Source organism: Paramormyrops kingsleyae, chromosome 5 (genome assembly GCF_048594095.1).
Source record: "Paramormyrops kingsleyae isolate MSU_618 chromosome 5, PKINGS_0.4, whole genome shotgun sequence".
Classification (NCBI taxonomy): domain Eukaryota; kingdom Metazoa; phylum Chordata; class Actinopteri; order Osteoglossiformes; family Mormyridae; genus Paramormyrops; species Paramormyrops kingsleyae.
Genome location: NC_132801.1, coordinates 38,628,736 through 38,647,894, shown reverse-complemented (window position 1 = coordinate 38,647,894; position 19,159 = coordinate 38,628,736).

Sequence of the window (19,159 nt, the reverse complement as noted above, 5' to 3'; positions counted from 1 at the left end):
AACAAAAAAAAAAACATAAATGCAGCCTCAAAAGGGTGCAATCATTGCACCCTTTTGAGGCTGCATTTATGTTTTCTTTTTTTTTTTTTACTTTTTAAATGTGTCTGTCTGTCTGCTTTTGTCTGATTGTCTGTCTGTCTATCTATCTACCCTTTCATTTTTTTGTCTTTTATTTAATTTATATATTTTTTTATTTCTTTTTTTGTGTATTTTTTGTCGTTTTTATTTCTTAGTTCTGTACACAGCATGGCTTATAACAATCATTAAAGCATCAGTCGTCTGCTTTTCTGTGCAAAAAGACTAACAAATGCATCCATATCTAGGCCTGTGGTTATGGCCTTCTCGTGAGCCAGAATAACTAAATTTCTTTTTTTTTCATGTAGCATAGTGCGGCGGAAGGGAGTAAGAACACGAGACAAAGTGGAGAAAGAGCTCTCGCATGATGCAGATGATATTCCAATCACAAGGGAGGTCACATACATGCGATGGAGCTGAGGAAAGGCATTCTTATAACCGTGTAGATATTTGCAAACGGTGGAGAGGTCTACAAACTCTACATTGCCATAATCATCAGTCTTTTTAAATTCTTTTTCCAACATTATTTTTGCTACAAGAATCTCATTGGAAAGTTTGTCACTGTCACTTCCCGCCATTTTTTGCAGAGGACTTAACATGGCAACATCCAGAAAAGAGGAAGATTGAGGTTGAAGGCAATTAACTGCTTTCATGAGATCAAGATTACTTTTGGAGAATCTTGTCTCCATCTCTACAATGGCTATGTCCAAAATGTTGAGAAGAGCTCTCTTCAGAGCCTGGCAAGGAGTCATGGAGTCGTCTGCATGGCCTACAGTGGACATAGTGACACTATCCGTGAACAGTGAGCTCATTGTTCTCTTTCTTTTAGCACCTGGTGCAGGCATGCTGGTTAATGCCTCGCTCTCCTCATCTCTCATCTGCTTCAAAGCCCGCAGAGATGCACTGACTACTTCTGAAGCACAGCACAGGTCAACAGAATGAGCCTGCAGCATAACATTTGCAGACGTCAACGAACCCAGAACTTTTAGGAGAAATTTTCCTATTTCAAAGAAATTATGCCTCCTTAACATTATCAATAACCCTGATGCCTCTGTACAGATATCAATAGCAGCGGCTCTGTCCTCTGCAACTTCTGACAGGATACTCATAATAGCATCCTGATTCTCCACAAGGCACTTGGTCACATCATGATGGCTTGTCCACCTGATCTCCAACAGTCGTTTAAGGGAGGGAACATTATAGTTCTGTGACACATAATGACGGTGAAAAAATGAGTGCAGTGATCCTGATAGATCAAAAAAAGTTTTTGCACATGGCTCTGCTTGCATTGCATGGACCACTGCCAAGTGCAGCTGGTGGTTATAGCAGTGGATATAAGGAATATCCTTTCCTACCTTCTTTTGCAATAAGGCCTGAACCTCACCCCTGACTCTACTCATGACAGCAGCTCCATCATAGCACTGACTGATAATTTCAGCTGCTCTATAGCCTGAGTCAGAAAGATGCTCAAGAATTTGGGTGGTAATAAATTCAGCATTTAACTGACTGAGGTCAAGCAGACCAATCAGGTGTTCCTCTGGAATGCCTTTAGAGACAAATCTAACCATGACGGACAGATTCTCCACATTGCATCTGTCCCTAGTTCCATCACTTTTAATGCAAAACCCAGCGTAATCTGCTTTGTCATAATTATCTTTGATCTTTTTAAATACCATTTTGGCCAGAGTATCAATAATTTCGTTTTGTATGTTGTGAGAGGTGTATTTTGCATTTAGTGGGATGTATTTGTTTATTTCATAAAATTTGGGGTCCTTTGCTAGTGTGTAGTCAACCATTTTTAAGAACAGTCCTGCAGAGAAATCATCTTCATTTGAGCTCTCCACACTGCCACGAAGTGGAAGTTCATTTACTGCTAGGAACTGAACTACTTCTTCAATTGTTTTTATATAATATCTATTTTTTCCATTTGTGTTGGCCCTAATAAATTACCAATAGTTTCCCCTGTGGCCTCTCTTTGGGACATTTCAGACCAGGCTTTTGCATTTTTTATGTGGCATTGACTTGATGTGTGCTTTGTGAGTCCCTTGTCCTTTTCCAATGACGTTTTCCAATTATTAAATCCTTGTTTTGTAAAAACCAAATCCCTGTCATTGTTCCCGCCAAATTTACGACATGGGAAACAAAAGCACGCATCAAGCTTTGCTGCCTGGGCAGAATGAGCGTGCGTTTTTACCAAAATTACGCTTGGGGAAAACAAGAGCTATGGGTTGTGACGGTGCTATGGTGTTCAAGCCTATGTCTACATCATCCGCAGCGGCCACTGGACTGCGAACGGTGGGGGCAGCGGGGGCTGTGGTGCTTGTGCAGCTAGAAAAACTTGTACTGGTACTGGACCGGGCACAATGGTTTGTGGCGAGTCCACAAGCAGTACCACCCGATGAGCCGGGACCGGGTAATGATTCTGACTCCACTGCTGCTAAATCCGTAGCACTGCTGCTGGCAGCTCCGCTGCTACTGCTAGGTTTAGCTTTAGCAACCAGAAATCTGTGCATTGTCGACTCGTTACTTGATTCACTTCAACAAATTGTAAATGAGTGAGGAGAAAGAGAGAGAAGATAGAGAAGAAGAACAGAGTTATAGTAATTAAATAATTCCGGTGAGAGACCGCGAAAGAAAAGTTATTTAGAACGATGTCTTTTTTTTTTTGAGTTTTGAGCTCTGTCGTGCCGTGACTGTGAGCAAGTGAGACGAGCAAGCAAATGAAGTGAGTAGCCACACCCTCCCTACATCTACCAATCAGTAGCTAGTTTGAAAGCGAGCAGAGAGCGCTCTGACCATTTTACTTAAAGTTTTTATGAAATTCGGAATTTTGCATGCCTTCACGTTTGGGGGGGCAGTCACAGCATTTAGGGGGGCATTGCCCCACCTTGTATAGTGGCTTTCAGGAGAGTGGAGCTTCACGGTTTTTCTTTGACCGTGTTTCTTAATTTTGTATGGATAGATGGAAAAAATGCATTTTATTTCCTTTATGATTATTGTTCATTCTGTTGTAACAAAAATAAATTGATAATAATTAAACTTAAGGAACAAAGACTGAAGACGGTCGTTATTTGGTTATTCAGATACACGGACAAGGGAACGCGTCACCCATAAGACTCCACTCAAGTACGGAGATAGGAAACTCCGACAAGGGGTGTCAAACTGCAGTCCTGGGGGGCCGGAGCCCTGCACATTTTTTGGTTTACCCTCGTTTAACCCACCTGATTCAACTCCTTCTGCTAATTACAACACAGCTCTTGAGCTGAATCATTTGTGGTAGAGTAGGAAAGAACTAAGCTACACAGGCCTCTGGCCCCCCAGGATTGGAGTCTGACACCCTTGATGTATATTTACTAGACCTGATTTGACTGCCATATTGGAAAAGTTGAAGGAGTCCTTCACACTGTGCAGCTTTTGACTGCAGAAACAGGCGTGGATTCTGCTCCAGTGGTATAACCTTCAACCGATTAGTGTTTATTGATCATTGTATATTTTTGCATTGACAGTCATACTGTATGATATTTCCTTGCAAATATACATTTTGCAATCTTGAGAATAGCTCTGGTTAGTATAGCCGTTCATCCAATATACCAGTAATAATACTCTATACGGTATGAATGTTTAATTTACTGCCATAACGTAGCATATCTGAAACAACAGCTGTGATTGTGTGAATAATTTAATACAATTATTTTTCTTTGTTTCATTCATTCTGTCTCTTTGTGGCCAAAATACATATATGCACATTTATATCGATGTGAGCCCTACTTTTGTTATTTTTCATAATTGATGTCTAATGATTTCTATATCATTTCATATACGATTTCATTCTATATCATAAACTATAACTGTAGGCAGTCTCATTTGTATGATATTTGCAAGAAAAGTGTGTGTCACATTGTTTTACATACAAACGATGGATGGAGCAATGGATGGCATCACACTCTATACCCATTGGCTTGTGGTTGGAGACTTGACTGTCATGTCTAGTAAATATACTGTACATCATTGTTAACTCTTCTATCTGTTTGGTCCTAAAAATAGCTGTGTGGTGGCCCCCACTTGCACAGCCTGTTTCAAAACACCCCACAGCATCACAATAAGATTTTGATTCGGGCTTTGACTTGACTATTCTAGAACAGTACATTTCTTCTAAGCCTTTTCTTGGTAGACTTACTGGAATGTTTTGGGTCATTGTCATGTTGCATGGTCCACACCCACTTCACTTCAGTCTCTGTCAAACTTCAGTCTTGTCCTGATACAGTATATTTTTTTTTGACAGCAAGGGTTTCCTTCTTGGACACCTCCCACGTAAATCAAACTTGTGCTTTATCTTTCTGATGGCACTGCACAACAAAGTTTTTGCTTCTTGAACAGTGTTGGGTGTTCCTTATAGATTTGTGCCTGCTGATCACGAAAATCACACCCAAATTTGCCCATCACGTACCGTTTCATCGAAATCTTCAGTTTTGTCATGTTTTTTCTTATATTTGTGTTTAAAATTTTTGTTTCTGTAAGAGACCTATCAGCAATGTTTTGCACAGTCTGGGAATGTCCAGGCATGGAATCAGGCCCGGTTGGAAACTGTTCTGTGGAAGTTTGGAGCCCAGGCATGCCTGGATACGCCGGAGCCAGCTTGACACTGCCTCAGCAGGCAATAAAAGTGCTCAATGGGTTAATATAGACCTGATAGTGTGTATGTACTGTATTGTTTCAGAATGTAGCATTGCCTCAGTAGCAATGAAACAAGTAAGCTAGATGCTATAGATATTTCCAGGATAATTGGTGTCGGTCGATATGTCTTGTCAATGTCATAACAGCTGCGATACATTCTGCTATATTTGTGCCGAATATACGCTTGCGCCTCAGAGACGCTCAATGACTGCTCTTGTGAAGAAAGCATATCGTCTGTAATTCGGCTTTAAAATTGGTGATCAAGACAAGGAATGGGTGCCTCACATTTGTTGTGCGACATGTGCTGTCTCTGAGATCTTGGCTCTGAAGCACTCGAAAGAAAATGCCATTTGCTGTCCCAATAATATGTCAAGAACAGAAAGACCAGGTAACGGACTGTTACAGTACTTCTGTTTGACTAATGTGTACCTTAGATGAACCAGATGAAGAAACTGCAGGGAACTGGCAGTGACAATGATCCGAATTTTGAACCGTGCTCATCGGAGTGGTGGCTCTGAGGCTAGGGTTCTGTACCAATAAACAGAAGGAAGGTTCAAACCCCGTGAATGCCCTGACTGATTCTACTCTGTTGGACCCTTGAGCAAGGCCTGCAATTGTTTCACCCTGGGTAGTGTAATATTCTGTCCGTAGACTTATACATAAATATCCGTAATCTGCTTTGTGAGCCACCATTTATCTTTATTGCTGCTTGTGCGGTTCCAACATACCATATCATTCACTTCCGCCATCCCACAATTGCCGTTGTCCCTACGGCAACCCACAAAGGACAATAAGCACGGAGTGCAGACATCATAACAATACATCTCCCTTTTTTTTTTAAATGTCTGCCAGTAACACAGCTGATATGCATTTCAACGTAGAACATCCTGGACATGCATATACGGAACAGTTTACCAACACTGTCATGTGTAAAACCAACGCGGCATTCAACTCATCAACAATGTAATAGGGTATGCACTCATCAGTACAGCAACATTTGACATGCTTATTTTCTTTAGGGCAGCGATCCGCCTACACCCTTTACAATCACAGGTCAAGGATGACCCTTGGTTTGACTACTCGCCCTGATCTGGTGGTCAATGCAAGGCTAGTGTCCATGCCTGGTGTTTTGGTGTCTCCAGATGACAACAGGGGCTCTGCTTCTTGTTGAGCTGCACGATCTAGCTGGATTACCGGATCAGATGTTGGTGTTGAGGGTGTTGGTGACGCCTTGTCGCCTCTCAGGTGCCGTCGGTTACGCCGTATAATCTGTCCCTCGCCAGTGCGGATCACAAAAGAGCGGGGAGTCTCTGCAGGTCGGATGATAACAGCCGGTTTCCAGCTTCCGGACTCATGCTGAAAGCGAATGTGGTCCCCCTGCTGCAGCCTCGGTAGTGGTGCGGCGCTGCGATTATAGTACCGCCTCTGATGCTCTTGTCTTTCCATCCGTGTTTTTTGCACGACCGTCTGGCTTATGATGCGAGGTACCAGCTGGTGCCCGGTGATGGGAATCACTGAGCGCAGCCGTCGACTCATGAGGAGCTGCGCGGGTGACCTGAAGCCGTCGACTGGCGTGTTTCTTTGCTCCAATAGAGACAGGTAGGGATCTGCTCCCTGAGCATGAGCTTTTTCCAAAACTGATTTGGCCGTTTTGACTGTTCTTTCGGCAAGGCCGTTGCTTTGTGGGTACAAAGGACTTGAGGTCGTGTGGACGAAGTCCCATGTGACTGCAAAATCCTTGAAATCTCGAGAGCTATACTGTGGGCCGTTATCTGAGATAAGCTTCTCTGGTATACCGTGTCTGGCAAATATAGCCTTTAGCTTTTTGATGACAGACCCTGCAGTGGTAGAGAATAGTCTTTCAACCTCAAAGTAGCGGCTATAGTAGTCCACAACTACTAAGTAGTCTCGTCCACGCCATGTGAAGAGATCTGAAGCCACGGCCTGCCATGGTCTCTCGGGAATCTGGTGTGGAATGAGAGGTTCTTTGGGATTTGCTGCACGCCTCTCCTGACATATGGAACAGTTTTCCATCGTAGCAGCTATGTCCTTGCCCATGCCTGGCCAGAAGAGGGCGTCCCTTGCTCTCTGCTTACTCCTCTCAATCCCCATGTGCCCAGTGTGGATTCTCTCTAGCATATTGCTTCTTAAGGCTGTTGGCACTATGATTTTGTCACCTTTGAAGATGATGCCGTGGAAGTGTGAAATTTCATCCCTAAAATTCCAGAAGTCCAAGAGGGTCCTGGGGCATTTCTTTCTATCCTCAGGCCAGCCATCATGCACGGTTTTCTCCAACAGGGTGAGCTGCGGGTCGCATCCTGTTGCAGCCTGTATCTCTGAGAGCTTTTTGTCACTTACTGGGAGGCTGTTCATCACTGAGTGGACCTGGTCCTCCATGCCTTCACTCAGCGTGCTGTCTTGGTCAAGCAATGGTTTCCTGGACAGTGTGTCAGCCACAGGTATATCTTTCCCAGGTCGGTGCACGATCTCTATGTCGTATCTCTGCAGCTGTAGCAGCATGCGCTGGAGGCGAGCGGGGGCTACAGAGATTGGCTTCTTCAGTATGTGCTCCAACGGCTTGTGGTCCGACTCGACGATGACCCTTCGGCCGTATATGTAGGTGTGGAAACGTTTGCATCCAAACAACGCTGCAAAGAGCTCTTTCTCGATCTGTGCATAGTTAACCTCTGTTGGGGTCAGTGTCTTTGAAGCATATGCTATTGGGTGTCCGTCCTGCATCAACACAGCTCCCAAACCATACTTCGATGCATCCACCTGTAGCCGTAGCTCCTTGGTCGTGTCGTAGTATGCCAGTATGGGGCCTGGTTCCCTGGTTATGAGATCTTTCATTTGCTGGAAGACTCTGTCGTGATTCTGATCCCAGATGAACTCCGAGTCTTGCTTGAGCAGCTGACGCAGCGGTGCGTTCACTTCTGACAGTCGTGGTGCAAATCTGGACAGGTAGTTCGCCATTCCAAGAATTGTCTCGAGCTCATTCTTATTCTCCGGAGGTGGCATGTCCTTTATGGCCTGTATTTTCTTTGGGTCTGGCTGGATGCCCTCCTGGGTGAGTTTGTGTCCGAAATAACTCACTTCTGTGGCGCCTATGACACATTTCTCTAGATTGAGACGCACTCCTCGCTCCCTTGTGCGCTCAAGCATGGCACGGAGGTTCTCGTCGTGTTCCTCCTTTGTCCTGCCAAACACGAGGATGTCGTCCACGATGGCTGCTACTCCGTTGAGTCCTTCGTACGTCTCGTCGATTTTCCTTTGGAAAATGTCTTGTGCTGATATTATCCCAAAGGGAAGGCGCAGGAAACGGTACCTGCCAAAGGTTGTGTTGAATGTGGTGAGGAGTGATGATCTGGTGGTTAATTGGATGGCCCAATAGCCAGAGCGAGCATCCATGACACTGAAGTACCGTGCTCCTGTCAGCTTTGGTGTGATGTCATCCAATGTTGGAAGAGGGTAATGGGGTCTTTTGATGGCTTTGTTTAAATCGCGAGGGTCAAGGCACACTCTGAGTTTCCCATTACGTTTCTCTGCGACCACCAGTCCGTTTACCCATTCTGTGGGTTCTTTTACTTTGACGATTATGCGGCTTTTCTCCATGTCATCCAACTCCCGTTTCAGTCGTTCCCGCAGTGCGAAAGGGATTCTCCGTGGGGGGCATACGACGGGCGTGGCGTCTGGGTCAATGTGTAAGTCGTATTCTCCAGGGAATTTCCCTATGCCTTGAAACACGTCTGCAAACTCCTCCATGATGCTTGTGCTCTGTACTGACATGACCAGCTTGACTAGGTTTAGATCCAGGCATGCTCTCAACCCTAAGATGGGGGGCGCTGCAGTTTCAACTATGTCAAAGGTCAGCATCTTGTAAATGTCCTTCCACTTGCACTGCAACTGGCAGGTGCCTTTGATGTTGAGTTTTTCTCCACCATAGCCAGATAGTGTGCGTTTGGGTGGTGCCAAGCTGACTTGCGTGAAACACTTCCCGAATAATCGGGCAGGGATGACGTTAGCAGTGGCTCCTGTGTCAAGCTTAAAACTCACAGTGTGACGCAGTGGGCCTACTTCCACGTCAGCGTAAGCCTGTTCATCGGCTTCCCCTTGTTATGGAGTCTATGAATAGCTCCGCTTCATCGCTTGGAGTGTCAGGGTTAATAGAATACACTGGGTTGGGTTGATATGGTGCTTCTGAACGGCATGCTTTGGCAAAGTGGTTCATTTTATTGCACTTTTTACACCTCTTCCCTTTTGCAGGGCACTGCTCCTTCCGGCTGTGTGCTCGTGCACATCTTCCGCACAGCTGTCCTATTTTATTATGATGAGGTGTCCACCTTTGTGTTCGCTGCACGCTCTGGCGCTTTGCGGATATCGCAGCTCCCTGCAGGCACGTGTGCGGGTCGACCATGGCTTTCAATTGGTTCTGTGCGATCTCGTAGGAGCGTGCAATGTCTATGGCTTTTTCTAGAGTCAAATCTGACCCTTGGTTCAGCAGCTTTTCTCTGACCTGTGGGAAACTGGTTGCAAAGATAATCCTGTCTCGGACCATTTCATCACTGTTAACATAGCCGCACTGCTTGACGAGTAACTTTAACTCTGTCACAAAGTGTTCAAATGTCTCCCCTTCGCCTTGGAGTCTTTCATTAAACTTGTATCTAGCAAAAATGGTGTTCGTTTTCGGCATGAGGTACTGTTCAAACCTATCGAGATAGGTGGTCAGCTTTTTAGCTTCTTCATCAGATAGCTGCCATGTGTTATAAATGTCTCTGCCTCTTTCTTCCACCCACAGAAGAAGATAGCTGCACTGGGTCTCCTCGGGCTTGCCGCTTAGTGGGCCGCTAAACATTAGCTTCACGTGTTGTACAAACCTCCGCCAGGCATCGGGAAGATTGCCTGAATCCCAGTCCATCCGTGGTGCAGGAACTCCCAACGAATCCATTTCGCGCTGTCAGTGTGCGTGCAGTCCGATCTACTCTGACACCATGTAATATTCTGTCCGTAGACTTATACATAAATATCCGTAATCTGCTTTGTGAGCCACCATTTATCTTTATTGCTGCTTGTGCGGTTCCAACATACCATATCATTCACTTCCGCCATCCCACAATTGCCGTTGTCCCTACGGCAACCCACAAAGGACAATAAGCACGGAGTGCAGACATCATAACAATACAGGTAGGATGTTAATCTACAAGGACCTGCAAGGAGGTCCTCCAACTTACAGGGAATAACTTGGGGGTTGGTGACAGGATTGGCACTCCAGCCTCTGGAAAAAGCCTCCCACTGGTCCATTTGGACTAGTGTGTTGCTGAGGTTTCACCTGCCCCATGGCTACACACAGGTTCTCATCCCTGAGGTAGTTTGTCATGTGGTGGGTGTGACAATGCACTGTAAGCAGTGCATGCTCCTTACCTCCTCCCTCATCAGGTGATCCACATCTCATACCACTGTCAGAATTAAATGACCTCATCAGAGATTTGGGTCTGTCGAGAACAAAAGCTGAATTGCTGGGTTTGAGACTGCAGGAATGTTGTTTGCTGTCACCAGGTATGAAAATTTCTACTGATTACTGTTGGACACTGCAACGTGATGCACCTGATATTGAATATACAGTCATGTCAGAAAATTAGGACACCCTATGAAAGCCTGTATATTTTAAAATATATTTGGACATATGGATATTTAATATCAATTTTAATGATACTGAGGGATCCAAATAATATAACATCAATTAAAAAATAAGAAAAGTCTTTGTAAAACTTTCTGTGAAATGTAATTTAAAAAGAATGCAATTTCTGGTGAGGAATAAATTAGGACACCCCCACATATTATCCCACGTAAAATGGTGAAAATCACACACAGGTGTATCACGTCAGGTGCACATGGTTAGTACATCGTTACCCAGCATTTTAAAGGAGCCTTGCCCTATTTAAACCTCAGATTTATTTTGGTGTGCTCCTGACTGTTGAAGTGAGTGCAATGGTGAGATCTAAAGAGCTGTCTGATGCCCTCAGAAAGAAGATTGTGGCAGCTTTTGAATCTGGTAAGGGATTTAAAAAGAATTTGACATCAGCCATTACACCATCCGGAAAACTGTTTACAAGTGGAGGACATTCAAAACAACTGCCACCATGCCCAGGTCTGGCCGTCCAAGCAAATTCACCTCCAGAGCAGACCGCAAGATGCTCAAAGAAGTCATCAAAAATCCTAAAATGTCATCACGGGAACTACAGCAGGCTCTGGCTAATGTCGATGTGAAAGTACATGACTCTACTATCAGAAAGAGACTACACAAGTTTGACTTTCATGGGAGATGTGCAAGGAGGAAACCTTTGCTCTCTAAGAGAAACATTAAGGCCAGACTGAAGTTTGCCAGAGCGAACGTAGACAAAGACCATGACTTGTGGAATAATGTTCTTTGGACAGATGAGTCTAAAATTGAATTATTTGGACACCAGAACAGAAGAAATGTTTGGCGTAAACCAAATACAGCCTTGCAAGAAAAGAACCTCATACCAACTGTGAAGCATGGAGGTGGCAGTATCTTGGTTTGGGGATGCTTTGTTGTAGTAGGACCTGGCCAGCTCACCATCATACAATCCATCATGAATTCTACTGTGTATCAGAGGGTGCTTGAACATGTGAACCCATCTGTAAAAAAATTAAAGCTGAAGCGGAACTGGACACTGCAACATGACAATGACCCAAAGCATACCAGTAAATCCACCAAGGACTGGCTAAAAACTAAGAAGTGGAGAGTCCTGGAATGGCCAAGCCAAAGCCCTGATCTTAATCCCATTGAGATGCTGTGGGGTGACTTGAAACGGGCTGTACATGCAAGAAATCCCTCAAACATCTCACAGCTGAAAGAATTCTGCGTTGAGGAGTGGGGCAAACTTTCTTCTGATCGATGTCAGAGACTGGTAAAAGGCTACAAAAGGTGTCTCACTGAAGTTATATCAGCCAAAGGGGGCAACACTAGTTATTAGGGGGTAGGGTGTCCTAACTTTTTTCCTCCATTAAAATAAACATTTTTGTTCATATCTTTTTTTTTTTGATGTGTAAAAAAATGTTAATTGCAATTAAACAACAAAAATTAACATTGACATCAAATGTGGCAAGAGCTTCCTGTATGTCCCGCGATGACATTTTATGATTTTTAGAGACTTCTTTCAGCATCTTGCAGTCTGCTCTTGGGCTGAACTTGCTAGGTCGGTCTGACCTGGCCATATTGGCAATTGTTTTAAATGTTCTCCACTTGTAAATTATTTTCCAGACAGTGGAGTGGCTGATTCTAAACTTTCCTGAGATCTTTTTATATCCCTTCCCAGGCTCATATGGATCTACAAGCTTCTTTCTGAAGGCCTCAGGGAGCTCTTTGGATCTCACCATGGTGATACCACTCTCTTAAACAATCAAGAACAAACCAAACTAAATGTCCATGGTTTAAATAAGACAGGCTCCACCCAAAAGCTCTGTAACGATGTTCTAATCATTTTCACCTGATGTGGTGCACCAGAATCTAATTCTAGGCATTTGAAATAGTAATGGATGTGAAAGTGTCCTAACTTTTTCCTCAGTGGAAATGAGCATCATAGTTAAATACTTCTTTTAAATAAGTGAATTTGTTTCTTGTTTTTTGCATAGGTGATACAATTACATAACCTTTATCTACAGATATAATTTAAAAGAAGATTTAATATTGATACACTGATATTTCTTAATAAAGAACTAAATATTTCATGGGGTGTCCTAATCTCCCACAATAAATTTAGCCAAGCTGGGTGAGGGAGAAGTCGCTGAATGTAAATTCCAGGGTCTAAAGAAAATATTATTACAAGCCCACATAACACACTCTCCCCACCTCTCCAAAAAATGACTCTATTCAATTCTCCTAAAATAAATTTTGTAAGGTTCCCCATGATACATCTCAACTACCAAACACTGACACATTCAATTCTTTCAACAAAATCAGTTTTTGAAACTGCTTTCACGTGTACAAACAAAATGCTATGGAAATAATTTCACTGATGGAGCCCAGACTGGCATCGCTGTCACAGAGTGGAAAGCCTATATCACAATCTCTCCAGTAATTATAAGGTTTTTTGCATCTGGTTCCGTTCACTGTAAAACTGGAGATTTATATGGTTTAAGTGAAGCAACAGTGTACAAAACAGTTAATATAGTCTGCAGGGCCGTTGGTGAACTGGAGGGCCATTGCATCAAGTTCCCTCTTGCTGCAGTCCAAGCTGAATACGAAATACAATAATCTGCAAAAGAACAGTACAGTTCTAGAAAGGGTGTTTCATTTAAATTTATCTGGGATTTTGTGCCTGATAGAATCACATCGTTTAAAATGAAACTATTTTGGAAAATATTTGACAAATATCAAAAAGTGTTTCTAACACAATTTAAGTCTCAATGCAAAGGAAAAGATTTATATGGAATATTCCATATACCCTCCCATAAAGGATTATTAGGAACACCATACTAATACGGTGTTTGACCCCCTTTTGCCTTCAGAACTGCCTTAATTCTACGTGGCATTGATTCAACAAGGTGCTGAAAGCATTCTTTAGAAATGTTGGCCCATATTGATAGGATAGCATCTTGCAGTTGATGGAAATTTGTGGGATGCACATCCAGGGCACGTAGCTCCCGTTCCACCACATCCCAAAGATGCTCTATTGGGTTGAGATCTGGTGACTGTGGGGGCCATTGTAGTACAGTGAACTCATTGTCATGTTCAAACCAGTTTGAAATGATTCGAGCTTTGTGACATGGTGCATTATCCTGCTGGAAGTAGCCATCAGAGGATGGGTACATGGTGGTCATAAAGGGATGGACATGGTCAGAAACAATGCTCAGGTAGGCCGTGGCATTTAAACGATGCCCAATTGGCCCTAAGGGGCCTAAGGTGTGCCAAGAAAACATCCCCCACACCATTACACCACCACTACCAGCCTGCACAGTGGTAACAAGGCATGATGGATCCATGTTCTCATTCTTTTTACGCCAAATTCTGACTACCATTTGAATGTCTCAACAGAAATCGAGACTCATCAGACCAGGCAACATTTTTCCAGTCTTCAACTGTCCAATTTTGGTGAGCTCGTGCAAATTGTAGCCTCTTTTTCCTATTTGTAGTGGAGATGAGTGGTACCCGGTGGGGTCTTCTGCTGTTGTAGCCCATCCGCCTCAAGGTTGTGCGTGTTGTGGCTTCACAAATGCTTTGCTGCATACCTCGGTTGTAACGAGTGGTTATTTCAGTCAAAGTTGCTCTTCTATCAGCTTGAATCAGTCGGCCCATTCTCCTCTGACCTCTAGCATCAACAAGGCATTTTCGCCCACAGGACTGCCGCATACTGGATGTTTTTCCCTTTGCACACCATTCTTTGTAAACCCTAGAAATGGTTGTGCGTGAAAATCCCAGTAACTGAGCAGATTGTGAAATACTCAGACCGGCCCGTCTGGCACCAACAACCATGCCACGCTCAAAATTGCTTAAATCACCTTTCTTTCCCATTCTGACATTCAGTTTGGAGTTCAGGAGATTGTCTTGACCAGGACCACACCCCTAAATGCATTGAAGCAACTGCCATGTGATTGGTTGATTAGATAATTGCATTAATAAGAAATTGAACAGGTGTTCCTAATAATCCTTTAGGTGAGTGTATATATGAAAAATATTTAAATCTATCACACAATTTAGCCATTGGGTGTTTAATTTGTTGTCAGTTAAAAAAACACTCCTCTTATATTCTTCTTATGTACTTCACTTGGAATGTCTTTTTTGTTCTGCAGTAAAAAAGGCGTACATACGTTCTTAAAGAATAATCCCACACAAAGGCATTTGAGTCAGTTCTGGTGCATGAAAAGACAATCTTTAACAATGGACACAAAAAAACACTGAAAAATGAACTTCCTTGAAACCCTCCACTAGATTAATGGTTGGAAAATGGATGGTAGGTAAAGATAGTTTTCATTTGTGTTCTTGTTGTTAAATGTAAATAAATATGTGTATAGTTGTATAAGTTTGTTATTTATTTTATAATTTAGAAAATGAAAAATATAGTTAATCCCCATCAAATTAAAGCTGCACTCAGTTTTACATTCAATATCAAAATGATTGTGCTACCATGAATGTCGTGATTGTTTTTAATGTGGACTTGTTTTGCTTTGTGCTTTTTAAAGACACAAACTGTACTGACTATAACATGCTGTACATGCCTGGGTTAACGAAGATTAAACTCAGCCCGGGGGAGAGGGTGGTTCAAGACAGGAGTCGTTCTAGACAAGAAGAGCAGTATTAGCTTTTAGGAGATGTTTTTCAGTGACTATGGGCTTTGAGACAGATTGTGCCTCTCTGGCCTCTGCATCACTACAATATCACATGGATAACTAGAAAACAGACAGACTGCTAAATGGTAGAAGGAGACATCAGTACAGAAATGCTTTCTAAGGAGCTAGAAATCTGTCCCTCAGATATCTGCAATTGTTGCAGTGCTTTGAATAGCCACTTTTTCATAAGGTAGTAGGATTGCCGAATAGACAACAATATTAATTTGCTAATGCATTAACTGATAAATTACATGGCCCCATCCATCTATCTTTCGATGCGGTGCAGCCGTCCTGTGGCAGAAAAACACCCCAAAGCATAATGCTTCCACCTCTGTGTTTGATGGTAGGGATGGTGTTCCTGGGGTTACAGTCAGCATTCTTTTCCCTCCAAACACGGCGAGTAGAGTTGATGGCAAACAGCTCGATTTTGGTCTCATCTGACCACATCACATTCTTCCAAGCCTCATTGGAATTATTCAGGTGTTCACTGGCATAATTCAGACAGGCCTGAACATGGGCCCTCTTGAACAGGGGTACTTTGCAAGCAATGCAGGATTTATAATCATAACGGCATGATGTGTTACTGACAGTTTTCTTGTTGTCTGTGGTCCCTGCTGCTTTGAGATCATTAGCGAACTCCTCCCGTGTAGTTCTGGGTTAGCCTTCACTGTTCTTAAGATCATTGATAGCACATGAGATGAGATCATCCTTGGAACCCCAGACCGAGGGTAATTGGCAGTTATTTTGTCTTTCTTCCATTTGTGAATAATTGCAACAACAGTCCTCTCCAGGAGCCGACACCTTATCATGGTGGAGGGGTTTGCGTGTTCCAATGATCACAGGAGCTAAGTTGCCCGGGGCTTTATGCCCCTGGTAGGATCACCCAAGGCAAACAGGTCCGGGGTGAGGAACCAGATGAAGTGCGGCTCACAAGACCCCTTATGATGAAATAAATTGTGGAATCACGGTTTCCCTTGCCCGGACGCAGGTCACCGGGGCCCCCCCCTGGAGCCAGGCCTGGGGGTGGGGCTCAATGGCGAGCGCCTGGTGGCCAGGCCTGTACTCATGGGGCCTGGTCGGGCACAGCCCGAACAAGGCACGTGGGTCCCCCTACAATGGGCTTACCACCCATAGGAGGGGCCATAGGGGTCGGGTGCGATGCAAGCTGGGCAGTGGCCGAAGGCGGGGACCTTGGCGGTCCGATCCTCGGCTGCAGAAGCTAGCTCTAGGGACATGGAATGTCACCTCTCTGATGGAGAAGGAGCCTAAGCTGGTGCGCGAGGTTGTGAAGTTCCGGCTAGACATAGTTGGGCTCACCTCGACGCATGACTTGGGCTCTGGAACCAGTCTCCTCGAAGGGGGTTGGACCCTCTTCCACTCTAGAGTTGCTTGCGGGGAGAGGCGCCGAGCGGGGGTGGGCATACTTATTGCCCCCTGGCTGGGCGCCTGTACATTGGGGTTTACCGCAGTGGATGAGAGGGTAGCCTCCCTTCGCCTTCGGGTGGGGGGACGGGTCCTGACTGTTGTTTGTGCTTATGCGCCGGGCGGCAGTCCAGGTTACCCACCCTTTTTGGAGTCCTTGGAAGGGGTGTTGGAGAGCACTCCCCCTGGGAACTCTCTTGTTCTACTGGGGGACTTCAATGCCCACATGGGCAATGACAGTGAGACCTGGAGTGGCGTGATTGGAAGGAACGGCCCCCCCGATCTGAACCCGAGTGGTGTTTTGTTGTTGGACTTCTGTGCACGTCATGGATTGTCCATAATGAACACCATGTTCAGGCATAAGGGTGTTCATATGTGCACTTGGCACCAGGACACCCTAGGCCGCAGTTCGATGATCGACTTTGTAGTCGTGTCGTCGGACTTGCGGCTGCATGTCTTGGACACTCGGGTGAAGAGAGGGGCGGAGCTGTCAACTGATCACTACCTGCTGGTGGGTTGGCTCCGCTGGTGGGGGAGGAAGCCGGTCAGACCTGGCAGGCCCAAGCGTATAGTGAGGGTCTGCTGGGAACGTCTGGCGGAATCCCCTGTCAGGAGGAGTTTCAACTCCTACCTCCGGCAGAACTTCTCCCAATTCCCGGGGGAGACGGGGGACATTGAGTCTGAATAGGCCATGTTCCGCGCCTCCATTGTGGAGTGCGGCTGACCGGAGCTGTGGCCGTAAGGTAGTCGGTGCCTGTCGCGGCGGCAATCCCCGAACCCGCTGGTGGACACCAGTGGTGAGGGATGCCGTCAAGCTGAAGAAGGAGTCCCGGGCCTTTTTAGCCTGTGGGACTCCAGAGGCAGCTGACAGGTACCAGCAGGCCAAGCGGGGTGCGGCTTCGGCGGTCGCTGAGGCAAAAACTCGGGTATGGGGGGAGTTTGGCGAGGCCATGGAAAACGACTTCCGGACGGCTTCGAGGCGATTCTGGTCCACCATCCGGCGGCTCCGGGCGGGAAAGCGGTGCCACATCAACACTGTTCATGGTGGGGATGGGGTGCTGCTGACCTCAACTCGGGACGTTTTGGGTCGGTGGAGGGAGTACTTCGAAGACCTCCTCAATCCCACCGACACGTCTTCCAATGTGGAAGTAGAGTATGGGGACTTGGGTGTGGACTCCCCTATCTCTGGGGCGGAGGTCGCTGAGATGGTTAAAAAGCTCCTCGGTGGCCCGAGGGTGGATGAGGGTGGATGAGATCCGCCTGGAGTTCCTTAAGGCTCTGGATGCTGTGGGGCTGTCCTGGTTGACACGCATCTGCAGCATCGCGTGGACATCGGGGGCAGTGCCTCTGGACTGGCAGACTGGGGTGGTGGTCCCCCTCTTTAAGAAGGGGGACCAGAGGGTGTGCTCCAACTATAGGGGGATCACACTCCTCAGCCTCCCTGGTAAGGTCTATTTGGGGGTTCTGGAGAGGAGGGTCCGCCGGATTGTCGAACCTCAGATTCAGGAGGAGCAGTGTGGTTTTCGCCCCGGCCGTGGAACAGTGGACCAGCTCTATACTCTCCGCAGGGTTCTGGAGGGTTCATGGGAGTTTGCCTAACCAGTCTACATGTGTTTTGTGGACTTGGAAAAGGCATTCGACCGTGTCCCTCGGGGAGTCCTGTGGGGGGTGCTCTGGGAGTATGGGGTGCCGGGCTTCCTTTTAAGGGCTGTTCGGTCCCTGTACGACCGGTGCCAGAGCTTGGCCGCATGGGCGGCAATAAGTCGGACTTGTTTCCGGTGAGGGCTGCCCTTTGTCACCGATTCTTTTCATAGTTTTTATGGACAGAATTTCTAGGTGCAGCCAGGGCATTGAGGGTGTCCGGTTTGGTGACCTCAGGATCAGGTCTCTGCTTTTTGCAGATGATGTGGTTCTGTTGGCCTCATCGGACCGTGACCTTCGGCTCTCACTGGGACAGTCCGCAGCGTGTGAAGCGGCTGGGATGAGAATCAGCACCTCCAAATCCGAGACCATGGTCCTCAGCCGGAAAAGGGTGGAATGCTCTCTCCGGGTCGGGGATGGGGTCCTCCCCCAAGTGGAGGAGTTTAAGTACCTCGGGGTCTTGTTCACGAGTGGGGGGACGATGGAGCGGGAGATCGACAGGCGGATCGGTGCGGCGTCCGCAGTGATGCGGGCGCTGCATCGGTCTGTCATGGTGAAGAAGGAGCTGAGCCAAAAGGCAAAGCTCTCAATTTACCAGTCGATCTACGTTCCTACCCTCACCTATGGTCACGAGCTGTGGGTAGTGACCGAAAGAACGAGATCGCGAGTGCAAGCGGCCGAAATGAGTTTCCTCCGCAGGGTGGCTAGGCTCTTCCTTAGAGATAGGGTGAGGAGCTCGGTCATTCGGGAGGGACTCAGAGTAGAGCTGCTGCTCCTCCGCATCGAGAGGAGCCAGATGAGGTGGCTCGGGCATCTGATTAGGATGCCTCCTTGGTGAGGTGTTCCAGGCATGTCCCACTGGGAGGAGGCCCCGGGGAAGACCCAGGACACGCTGGAGGGATTATGTCTCTCGGCTGGCCTGGGAACGCCTTGGGATCCCCCCAGAGGAGCTGGAGGAAGTGGCCGGGGAGAGGGAAGTCTGGGTTTCCCTGCTGAGACT